The sequence below is a fragment of the Heterocephalus glaber genome, unplaced genomic scaffold (genome assembly GCF_053883595.1).
Source record: "Heterocephalus glaber isolate CG9 unplaced genomic scaffold, H.glaber_assembly_v1.0 deba00001531, whole genome shotgun sequence".
In the NCBI taxonomy this organism is placed as follows: Eukaryota; Metazoa; Chordata; class Mammalia; order Rodentia; family Bathyergidae; genus Heterocephalus; species Heterocephalus glaber.
Window position 1 is genome coordinate 21,104,971 of NW_028258329.1, and position 12,476 is coordinate 21,117,446.

Genomic DNA, 12,476 nt, shown 5'->3' on the forward strand with positions numbered 1-12,476 from the left:
TGTTATTTTTTGTGGCTAGTCTTCCTCAAACCCATCTTCCATAGAAATTGACGTGGACATTCTGTACCTGCTCATTTTCCTTGCTTGCCAGTGAATGGAGGAAGAGGCAAGTTCTCATGACCCCAGTTTTGCAAGTTTGTTGGATCTTGTTTAGCCATCCCACATGCTAATGGTCACAAGACTGTTACTACCTTAGTTTGGCTCTAGAATTGAATCTGACACACTGTCTTTTCTTGCTTTGTCATCCTAGTGATTGTTAAGAAGAAAAATTACTAAATTTTCTGAGTCAGTAATTTCAGTTCAACAAAGAAAAGGGAAAATATATGCAGGATTTAAAATCTATTTTGGGATTATGGAATAATCCTTTTCTGATTCAGGAATCCAATAAAAACTTCTGTGTGAGGATAGGAAAAGGCCTGTGTAGGCTAGCACTAGTACAGTTGAAAGATTGTAAGATCGTTTTTTAAGATGCTTAAATAATAACCCTCCCTCCATCATAGAGATATTCAGCATTTTAAGAAAAGTAGATGTTCCCAGATCTGAATTTATTTGATGAATAGATCTAAGGGTGATCTTTGCATGAATACCCTTTTATTTTACCAAAGGATTCCTTTTGATGGTTCTTTTAAAAAAGCAAGTTCCTAAAATGAATTTAAAACAGGTCCTAAATTATGAAAAGCAGATCGACACAAAATTTTTCAAGGTCACATCCTGTGAAGGAAGTACAGTTGCAAAGTGTTGAGCAAGGTCATGAACATTTTTACGGGAAGGAAAAGAGTGTATAATTTATTTCTACCTTTTCTTCTCTCTTACTGACATCTCAAAATAGACCAACAGTGCACTTTATTGTTACTATGTATTTGCTGCTATATCAGTGGCACCTCATTTGACTTTAGTCCTTTAGCCTTGAGCAGAAAATGACATTGTAGAGACAAATAAACCCTGTGCAGATGCCTGGCTCTGTCTGCCTGGGAAGTGCAGGGGTGGGCTGCAGGGAGGGGAGTGCAGGGAAGAGGGAAGAAAAGTGCAGAACAGCATCTGAGACTGACTTTTCTTATATGAGATTTGGGAAACTCCCCAAGACATTTCAAGCAGCAGTATGGCTTTCAAAACTTTCTGAGTTGTGAATTAGTTCACAGATGTAGTGGTTTTCAGCTTACTGTGGCTGAAGTTGGTTTGCTTTCATGAAATCCTGCAAATATCTGGCCCTTATCTTTTAAAAACTTCATTAATTATTTATTTTTGTGGTGCTGGGAATTTTTACTTATAAAGATGTTGATTTCACCTCACTGATGATTGTGTTTGTGTTTTTTTCTTTTTTGGTACCGGGGATCGAACTTGGGACCTTGCACTTGCAAGGCAGGCGGCAGAACCACTGAACTAAATCCCTGGCCCTGATGCTGGGAGTTGAATCTAGGATCTTTGCATTGAGCTTCATGCCCACTCCTTTTTAAAAATTTTTCTTAAATTTTGAGACAGGATCTCACTAAGTTGCCTGGGTTGGCTTGAATTTGTAATTCTATTGCCTGGGCCTCCCAGAGTACTGGGATGATAGGCATGCACCACCACACCCAGCTTGACCCTTATCTTTAGATGGAGATCCAACTTTAATCTATGTATACAGTGTGGCCTAAAATACTTGTTTTCTATTCTTTCTCTCTCCTGTCTGCCTGTCTGTCTTTTTCTTTTACTTTCTCTCTTCCTGTTTTGTTGTTATCATTCTTATTTCCCAGGGGCCTCAAATCTTCAAACACAGAAGAATGTGAAATCAGGGAGGCTTCTCCTCCTTGAGGCCAATATGTTGGCAAAAGCAAGGACCCCTGCAACACCCTAATATCTTCTGGTAGAGTGGGTAGGGCCGATGGTGCCTGGTGTTTAGCATCTTTAAAAATAAGCAGGCAGTGGATTCCAGAGGAAAGCTGGTAGACACTGACTACACCGTGAGTGATCCCTTCTCCACTTGTGACATTTCACTAAGTCTGGCTCTTCTTGGAGCGTGGAGAAGTATGGTCTTTGTGAGAAGAGGTGATGGGTAATGTAGAAGTTAGGGAGCTCCGCAGGGCCGTGGTGGCCCTGAAGGTTTCCATCCATAATGTGTTGGATAATCAGCCCTTCTGCCTAAAAGCACTTCCAACTCACTGATCTACTGGGTAGTTTTTTTAAAAAAAATTTAAATTCTATACGTGTTGTTTTGCCTCAAGGGATATATCTTCTCATGTATCTATTCTTTCATTTAGAACTCTGTTCAGCTGGTTTTTTCTATAGAAGTTTTTTTTTAAAAAAAACTTTTTTGTACTATGTCCCATATAATTCTTGTCAAGTGATCCAGACAAAATCACAGTAATTTTGTGCTTTTACATATTTCAAAATCACTAAAACAGCTTTGCTTTCTTACATTAATCCTCATGCTTTTTATTCTCCCCAGTCTAGCAATTGCATGATGAGAAATTCTTTTTTATCTTTTTAACTTCACTGGAGGCTCCCAGGCTAGGAGATTACATTTGTAGAGACAGCATGATTATTTCTTCCCCATGCACAGAAGTAGCCAGCCCCGCCATACCTGTACCAAGTGTCTGAGTCCATTTTTTGTTGCTATAAAGAATACAGCAAATTCTAAAGAATTTTGTAAATTCTTGATGATTTATAAGGAATAAAGATTACTCAGCTCATGGTTCTGGGGCTTCAAGTCCGAGGGGGCCACATCTGGTGAGGTTCTTCTTGCCGATGGGAACTCTGCAGAGTCCCAAGATGGCGCGGGGCATCACATAGTGAGAGAGGACAAGGTAGCCAGAGAGAGCTTGCCTGTATAACAAAGCCACGGGTGTGATAACCTTATAATCCAAGGGCCCATTAATCCATAAATCCCCTTCACATCTTACTGGTGTCCCCTTCTACTACTTCACAGTGAGTTTTGGTGGGGATATTTAAACCATAGCTCCAAGTAAAACAATGTTACCATGTTTGCTAGCATTCAGGACCTAATTTTTCAGAATTTCATTGAAGAAAAAATGTCAGAAATAGAAATATAAACAGTGTCCTTCACATGCCCACAGATGACTTTGAGACCCTTCCATTCTTTTGCCTGGGCAGGAACCGGCTGAGGGTCCCACCAGTTGGCATCCACGTGGTAGTGCCTGACATTCCAGGATCAGTAAGACAGCTGAGGTCTTGCCCTCATGACCCTACAGGCTGGTGAGTGCCACATTAGCACTGGATGCGTGAAGGGATCTGCAGGGGGACACCTGGCTGAGCCAGGCTGGGGTTCCTAGGAAACACCTGAACTCAGCCTTGAGGGCCGTGCCAGTGAGGTGGGAATAATTTCTGGACAATGGGAGCAGTGTGACAAGGGAGGACAGAGCAAGGGATGGAGTTTAGTGCTTGTCGGGGAGTGAGGCTGGAGAGAGGCAGGTGGCATGCAGATTGTAGAGGCACAGGGTGCTGTGAAAGACAATGGACTTCATTTTACAGGCCATGGAGGGTCGCTGATCAGTGTGGAGAGTGACATTATTATGTGGGTGTTCTGGATGGATCGTTGGGAGCAGCATGGAGGAGAGTTTGAGGAAGGGAGGTAGGAGGCTGTCCACGTAGTTCTGGGATGAGATGGTGGTGGTTGAATTGTGGGTGTGAGGAAAGGGAAGCAAGATGTTTGGGATGTAAAATGGACAGCATTTGCTGTGTGTGTGTGTATGTGTGTATGTTTGTGTGTGTGTACACTCATATGCACATGTGTGCACTCCAGGAAGTTCAGTGGGTCTTTGGTGGTCCTAAAGGTCTTTTTTTTTTTTTTTTTTGTGGTCCTGGGGATCGAACTCAGGGCCTTGCGCTTCCGAGGCAGGCGAAGTACCACTGAGTTAAATCCCCAGCCCCTAAAGGTCTTTATTACAAAATGTGAGTCAGCCTTTCTTCCTGAAGGCTTCAGCAAGTACATGACTTCCTGGCTGTTTCTTTTTAATTGAATTTCTGTATTCTTTGTTGTTTTGTCATGAGGGTTGCATCTTCTAAATTTCAAGGAGAAATCACATAGATCCATGCCTTTCAGCTGTACTTTTTTGGTAAGAGAACATATGTACACACATACTTGTGAATATGTGTGTATATATATATACATTCTTTAACATTTGTAAGGTCTAGGACAACTTTCAGATTTCAGTCTGTATCAGCTCTGTTAACTAATTAAGAAAATAGTAAGTCAGAGAAGGGGAACGATAAGTTTATAAATTTTGGGTTTGAGTTGTCTTTGGAGTTTCCAAAGAAAATTTCCACTGCTATCAAGAAATCAACCAATAACAAATGCTGGGGGTGTGGGGAGAAAGGAGCATTTCTCCATTGTTGGTGGGAGTGCAGACTGGTGCAACCACTGTGTAAATCAGTATGGAGATACCTCAAAGAACTAGGACTGGAAGTCCCATTTGACCCAGCTATTCCCCTGCTGGGTATCTTCCTAAAAGAATTAAAAGAATCATACCACAGTGATATATGCTCACCCATGTTTATAGCGGCACAGTTTGTAATAGCTAAAGCTTGGAAACAGCCCAAATGACCATCAACTGGAGACTGGATAAAGAAGATGTGGTTCTTTTATAAAATGGAGTACTACTCAGCCATAAAGAATGAGAAACTAGAGACATTTATAGCTAAATGGATGCATATTGAGACCACACCCTTAAGTGAAATAAATAGAACACACATGTGTAAATACCGAATAGTTTCTCTAGTGTGAGAAACTGAAAAGTGTAAATAAGGATTAAAATGATCAAAATGAATAATTGATGATTTGAAATAGGAAGAAAAGGTCCAAAGGGGTAGAGGAAGTGGGAAGGGAAGGGGAAAGGAAAGAAGAGAAAGGAAAAATTATGAGAAAAGAAAAAAAAGTGGAAACAAAGTCTATGTAAATAGGGAAGGGTGGAGGGGGTAAAAGGCGCACAGGTAATGGGGAAAAAATAAGAACCAAGATACATCACGTACAAGTACAAGTACCCAATGATAAATGTAAACATATTGTATACCTAAAATGTACCACTAAAAATATTTAAGGAAAAAAAAAAGAGAAAATTTCCAGTAGGCAATTGAGTGTGGAAAAAAAAATGAAGTTTAAGAGAGAAGTTTGGGCTGGGTTATAGATTTCCAAGTGAGTAGCACATATAGGTGGTCAGTACATCCATGAAACACAGATAAAATCATCTTGGAGGTTTACTGTACTTAGGGTGAAGGATGCAGAAGGCCAATGATGTAACCCTGGTTGGATAAAAAGGTAACTGAGGAGTATCTGGGAGAGACAGGGGTGAGAAGGGGCCAAGAAAATGGATTGTTTCAAAAAGAGAATGGTCAGTAGTGTCCAGATGTCTCAGAGAGGTCATCTCAGTGGGGGGCCAAATTGGATCCTCAGGGTGTGGGAGTTAGGTCACCAATGACAGCAGATTGTAAGGAGCATCAGTAAGGAATGAGGTGGGCTGCAAGGATAGAATTCATCCATAGCGGGCTGCTGATTGGAGTTTACTTTTCTCATATGCCGAGAGTGCAGAGGTGGAGGCCGCCAGTGTGTGTTTGGGGGTCTTCATCTTTGTTAAAATCTTTCTTCATGGCCTTGAGCTGCAGCCTGAGACATCATGTTTGTATTCAAGGTATGAAGGAAGGAGAAAGAGTGGCACTTTTATATTAAGACATTAAAAGCTTCCCAGAAATCCTTATGTGGCTGGCTTCTGCTTAGGTCTTGTTAGCCGCAATGAGACCGTGACACTTGTGGCTGGAATGAACTCTGGAAAGCAAGGATAGTTCTGGCGTAGCCTGGGCCAGACACATTGCCACCTGGAACAAAACCCTGCTCCTGTCAGCAGGAAGAAGAGAGAGTTCCTTGAATAGGCAGCTGGCAGTATTGGCTTTGCATGAGTTGAGAAGTGAACAGGAAGTGAGGAAATTGGGACAGTGTCTAGGGCTGCTTAAAGAGGAGGCTGAGACAAGAAGATTGCAAATTCGAGCTCAAATTGGGCAATTTAGCAAAACTTAGACCCTGTCTAAGAATGAGAGGGGTGCTGGGGACAGAGCTGAATGCAAAGGTCCTGAGTTTAATCCCCAGCACCACAAACAACAACAACCACAGAAATAGAGGTGTTTCTGAGAAGTATGGACTAGAGAAGGTGGTGGACAGGGAAGAACTGAGGAAATGATGGCAGGTTACCTCTGAGACTGTGAAAGGCTTGAGTCCTGTCAGATCTGATCTGAACGGGGAAGCTGAGGATGCACAGAGGTGACCACACTCTGGGTTGACACTCTGGGACTCAGGACAGGAGAGGCCTGTGCTTTTCCCCCCTAACATGGCAGAGGGGGTTCTGGATTCAGGAGTCTTTCAGCTGCCAGAGAGTGCATGCGAGGTTGAGGACCTGGAGATTTATTCCCTCACCACTCTCAGTGTTCAGTGTCCTCATGCATCCTGTTTGTAGAGCACTGTGTTCATCGGGCAGCGTGGTCTGGGTTCACTCGCTAGGATGTCTGTGTCCATGTGTGGCACAGCTGGAGCCCTGGCTGATGGCAGTCGCCTCCCTCCAGGTAGGACAGCCATGGCCACCATGGGTGTAGCGGGTGTTTGCTTCCTTGCTGCACCCCTCTGTCTTCCCTCTGGTTAGTATTTGCTTTACTAGCGCAGTGCACGGCTTTTTAAAATCTTTGGTGGCACCAACCTTCTTTTTGGGATCTTCTTCCAGAGGATCCCCTTGATACTCCGGGTCCCAGCCTTTCATTTTCCTTGATGTTGAGGGTGGAGCCCTCCCAGTGCAGCGATGTCTGTGTCAGTCTCTGCCTCTCTCTCCTCATCACTCCCTCCTCTGCCCTCCTGTTGGTTTAGGCCAGTAGCCTCTGAACCTTTGCATCTGTCTATAGATTTTTTTAATTAAAAATTCACAGATTCATTAACCTGCTTCTGAAGCTCTTAGGAGTTCCATGCAGGCCAAGCAAAATTCATGAAGAAATGAAAAGTACTTCACATTATAAAGAAGAAATGAATTTTTTCTAGGAAAGATGAGTTAAATTAATTAAAAAATTAAAAATTAACTCCAAGACCTAAAAACAAAACATTTAGAAAGAAATAGCCACTTACAAATCTTTCCCTCCAACTTGCTCTCAGCATCATTAAATATTACCAAACAGCAGGACTTGTAAGGAGAGACAGTGACCCACTGTGTTTAGCTGGGAGCAAAGAGGGCACTAAAGTTTTTTTGTTCTTAAACAAATGCCAGAAAAGGTCTCATCTTAGGGTGGTTACAGGTAAATATGTATAATTTACTGTCACTTTTATAGAAGAAATTGTGTATATAATTTAGAAAAAAGTAGAATTGTCCAAGACTGTTATGTCAGGGAATAGAGGAATCCAGCCTTTTAATTCATATAACTAAATAAATAATTTAATAAGATTATACTTTTTTATATTTTTCAACTTTATAAGTTATCATCTGGAAAAAGACTATCACAGGTCAAGGGCTTTTTAATGCAATATTTTATTTCAAGTAAGGGTTCTTGGTTATTTGTTTTTAAAAACTGAGGCATGTTAATTGTGCTAGAACTGTCTCTAGACTGATATTTATTGGTGAGCATTAGGAATAAAACATCCTCAGCTTCTACTTTCTACCTCTTTTTGAAGGTTTTAGAATTTCCCTAGGTCACACAGGATGACTTGAGGAGAATAAAGTATGTTTTTGTAGCCAAATTATTTCATGTGGCTCAAGACTCACTCTGTTGTTCTACCACTTAATCTTTGAAACACACCTAAAGAGCCACTCAACACAGCCCTCATCAGGTCTTTGCCTGCCTAGATTGGCAAAAAGCATATGTAAACAATATACCCCACAAAGGAAGAAGGTAGAGAGTGACTCCTCCCAAAATTCCAGCATGACCTTAAGTTTCTGCACCTGTCATGGTCTGGCCCTGGGCACAAATTGGTCCCAGGAACCCAGGTTCCAAGAAAGGGAGGCACCTTCATGATTAAGTACACTCTCAATAACCTGCCTTACCCATGTAGGGTCTTATACAAAACCAGTTTTTTTTCCTGAGCTACATCCTCAGATGTTTTAAAGTTTTATTTTGAAACAAGGTCTCAGTAAGTTACTTGTGCTGGCTTCAAACTTGTGTTCCTCCTTCCTCAATCTCTTGACTAGCTGGGATTATAGTTGTGTGCCACTGTGCCCAGCAAAGAAAATCCTGAAAGACCATGTTTTGCTCTGAATGGAATCAAACACAAATCCTACTTAGAAAAGTTTTCAGAAGGTCAGGCTCAGAGAGGCCTGTACTGAATTACTGTCTTGGGATGTGTTGGCAAGCTTTGAAAGAAACATATGTAAAGAGATTCATGAGACAGATACCAGACTCATCCATTAACCTTACTTGAACACAGCCAACAAAAAATACAAATAGATGGGAACCTGGATCAGAGCTAGAAACTGGAAAAAAGAAGCATTCAACTTGAAAGAAGTTCTGCCCAATATTGGACAAACTGCAGGAACACCTATGGGTGTCCCTTTTGAGACAAACCTAAGGTTTGCAAAATGTAAGAAGAGACCCAAGCCAGCTCTGGTGGCATATGGCTATAATTCTCAGCACTCTGGGAAGCTGAGGCAGAAGAATCACAAGTTGTAGCCCACCCTGTGAACTTAGTATCTTAGCAAGATCCTGTCTCAAAATTATAAACAAACTTTTTTAAAGGGGTAGGGATGTAGGTCTTTGAGAAGGCCCTGGGTTCAATCCCCAGTACCAGGGTATGGGGGCTGGGGGAAAGATCCTATTGGTCCTGGGTAATAGTTCTTGATTTCTAGGTGTGGGAGCTGAGAAGGGTCAGCCTTGGTACAGACTGGACACATTTCCTTCCACTGGAACTCCTTTTCTCAAAGGAGTTTGATCCACAATTTAGAATCAGCTCCTGTGGGAGCCCAAATCAGGCAGGCCTTCTTCTTTGTGTAGTGGGCAGGAAATTCAGAAAGAGGGTAGTCTAGGGTAGCCTCAGTCAAGGAGCATGAGGCCAAGCTTCTTTCTACTTCCTTTCTCTTGTTCTTTGCTGGGGTATTTCTTTAACTCTGTATTCTTTTTCTTTTTTTTTTTTTTGGTAACGGGAATTGAACTCAGGTCCTTGTGCTTGCGAGGCAGAAACACTGAACTAAATCCCCAGCCCTAACTCTGTATTCTTAATAAGCTAATTCTGATTTCAGCTCTGTTCATTCTGAGATTCACTTTTTTAAAATTAAAGTCAAGTTTTCCACCTTGTTCTGGTTGCTCCTTTTTCATAGTAGTGTATTCTTGTTTTATGTATATAATAACTTCCTAAATTTATCTGAATATTAATGTAAACTTAAAATCTTCCCTTCTAGATCTAGATTATCTCTCTCCTGCCTTTGAATCATTCTAAAGTTTCCTCTTTCATTCTTTCTCTCATGTCCCTGTTTTCCTCAAATTTCTGTGATTCCTGGTTTTACTCTGTATCAGTGAAGGGCCAGGTTGGTCATTGTAGGTAGCTGGGGTAGGTTTTGTCTGTTCACCCAACAGCCTTCCCTCATTCCTGGAAGCACTTAGCATAGGCTGGGTGTGGCGATCAGTGGGTTCAGTGGTCCAGGGACCAGACAGGTTCTGTTATTACCCAAATATTGCAGATAAGGAACCAGAGGCATGGAGCACTCCAATAATTTGCCCAGAGTCGCTTCTCGACCAAGCAGTGAAGCAGGATGGGAACCAAGATAGTGTAATTGTGGAATATGCCTTTGGGTATAGAGTTGGGGTGTGGAGCTGGGGAATAGGGCATCACAAATCCTCCTTACTTTCCATAGAATTTGTTTTTAAGTAAGTATCTTGATAGTTACCCGTTCTTCTTATGTTTACTTATTTTAGTCTCAGATTTTCTCTGCGTTAATTTATATCTTGGGAGCAGTTTTCTGCTGTGTGTATATTGGTCAGCTTTTTTCTCAGCTCTCTGATCTCATCTGATCTCTGCCTTCTCGGAATTTCTCACCATTTATGATCTTCTTAGGGCACCTTTTTTCTGGTTTTTCATTCTTGTTGTGGATATGTCCTATTCCTCTCTATGTAATCTCTGCATTTGGTGTGGCAGAGAGGAAGGTGTCCGCATGTGAACTCTGTCTTGATTCAGTTCTTCCAATATTTACTATATGCATTTTCACTAGTTACTTAGGGTAGGATTAATTATTATTTTTATCATGCTGCTCTAATGATTAAACTCGAAGCGGCATTTGGGGTGTAGGGGACATAGTCACAATGTAATGGCCCCTAAGCTTCTTGCTCTGTTGAATGTAGATTATTAGAATCTGTATAGTTTGGCTGTGACTTTGCTGAACAGGAACTTCCAGATGTGGATTACCAGACACGAGCATTATTTCTACTACTCAGAGGAGGAAGGTGTGAGATAGCTTTTCTTGTTAAACTTGCTTCTAGGTGAATAAATCAGGAAAAGTATGATGTAAGTAAATGTCAAAAACATTGAATTCAGGGTTTATGGGAAGGATAGTTGAAAATTTAAAAACGGAATAAAACTTGCATACACTGAAGTGATGGACTCATCAGTGTATAGCTTGATGTATTTTTAACAGAGTGATGTGTTCATGTAACCCATACAAGATGCAGGATGTCAGCAGTGTCCCAGAAGCCTCCTTTATAATCCCAGCCAAAGATGACCACTACCTTGACTTCTGTCCTCGCAGATTAGGTTTTCTTACTTTTGATTTTACATGAATAGAGTAATATAGTATGTCCTCTTTTTGGGGGGAGGGTACCAGGGATTGAACTTGAGACCTTGTGCTTGCGAGGCAGGTGGTGGAACAATTGAGCTAAATCCTGGCCCCCAGTATGTCCTCTTTTATTTCTGCACTTTATATCATTAGACTCGCACTGCACAACTGGCTTTTATTCAGTACCTGAAATTTACCTATATTGTTGTGTGTCCTAACATTAAATTACCATATAGTGTTGAATACTAGAAATAATAACCATACTATATTTATTCATTTTATTATTAATAGCATTTGAGTTACTTCCAGTTTTTGGTTGTTATTGAATAATGCTGCTTATATATGAATGTAGGTGCACAAATATAGGAATAGAATTTCCTAGTTAGAGGGTAGGGATGTTTTGTACCTTCAGCTTTAATAATAATAATAAACTCTGCCAAACTGTTTTCCAAAGTAGTTACACCAATGCATACTTTACCACTAATGTATTAGCCTTTCAGTTGCTCCATTAATCCTTGTTGTTTTAAAATAATTTTAGCCATTCTCTTAGCAATATGGTGACATGTCTTTGTGGTTTAAATTGTATTTCCATGTTAATAATAATAAGGTGAAAATATTTTCATATGCTTATTGGCCATTTGGATATTGTCTTAATGCATTTGGGTTGTGACAGCAACAAAAACATACCAGAGTAGGTGGCTTAAACCACAGACCTCTGTTTCTCATGGTTCTGGAGACTGTGGTGTCCAAAGTCAAGGCAGTGGCAGATTCAGTGTGTGGTGAGGGACACCTCCTGGTTCAGAGATATCCATCTTCTGGAAGGGGCAAGAGAGCTCTCTGGGGACTCTTTAACAAGGGCACTAATCCCATGTATAAGAACTCCACCCTCATGACCTAATCACCTCCAAAGTCCCTACCTCCTAGTATAGTAAACTTTCATTGGAGTATGGGAATTTGAGAGTACACAAACATTCTAGTCATAAGAGATGTCTTCCTTTTATGGAATTGCTTGTACAAACTTTTTACCTATTTTAGAAAATATTGAAGCCAGGGATGGTGGCACATGCCTGTAATACCTGCACTCTGGGAGGCTGAGGCAGGAGGATCACAAGTTCAAACCCAGCCTGGGCAGCTTAGGGAGACCATGTTTCAGAATAAAAAAGGGGTTATAGCTCAGTATGAAAGTCCTGGGTTCAATTCCTGTATCCCTCCACAAAATTGACTATATTGTGTTCTCTCTCTCTCTCTTTCTTGTTGCAATGCTGGGGATTGAACCCAGAGCTTGAACACTGAGCTATACCATACCCCATTTTATTAAATTTTGAAACACGATCCTCCTAAGTAGCCCAGGCTGGCCATGTACTTGTGATTCTCCTGCCTCAGCCTCCTGAGTAGCTGGGGTTACAGGAGTGCATTGCTTTTTGCTTAGCAGCTTGTAGGAATTCTCTGTGATATCTGAATGTTAGTCATCTATCTTTGATAGATGTATGAAAAATATCTTCTACTTTGTAGCTTGATGTTTCACTCTCTCGTGTCTTATGAAATACAATATATCAGTCTTTTCCCTTACAGTTACTATTTTGGAAACTATATAAAGGTTATGTTATTTTTTAGAATCTTTAAAGTCTTATTCTTACATTTATTTTTCATATTCATGAGGAATTATTTTTGATGTATGATGTAAGCTAGAAGTCCTAAATTATTTTTAAAAAAATAAAGGAATCTTGCAATCAGAATTTGAAAACTGGTGATTTAGAGCTA

At 40.8% G+C, this 12,476-nt stretch overlaps 1 protein-coding gene across 4 annotated transcripts in view; it reads left to right on the forward strand.

Moving 5' to 3' along the window:
- The window catches only part of Sh3gl3 (SH3 domain containing GRB2 like 3, endophilin A3), a 152,125-nt gene that overhangs the window by 70,022 nt on the left and 69,627 nt on the right, over nucleotides 1–12,476 (forward strand). Inside the window, exon 2 of one of the 4 annotated variants that reach the window (XM_087188455.1) lies at nucleotides 3,091–3,192. The exons of the other annotated variants lie outside the window; for them this stretch is intronic. The gene's annotated coding sequence lies outside the window, so the exon portion shown is untranslated. The remainder of the gene's footprint in view (nucleotides 1–3,090; nucleotides 3,193–12,476) is intronic. 4 annotated transcript variants of the gene reach the window in all.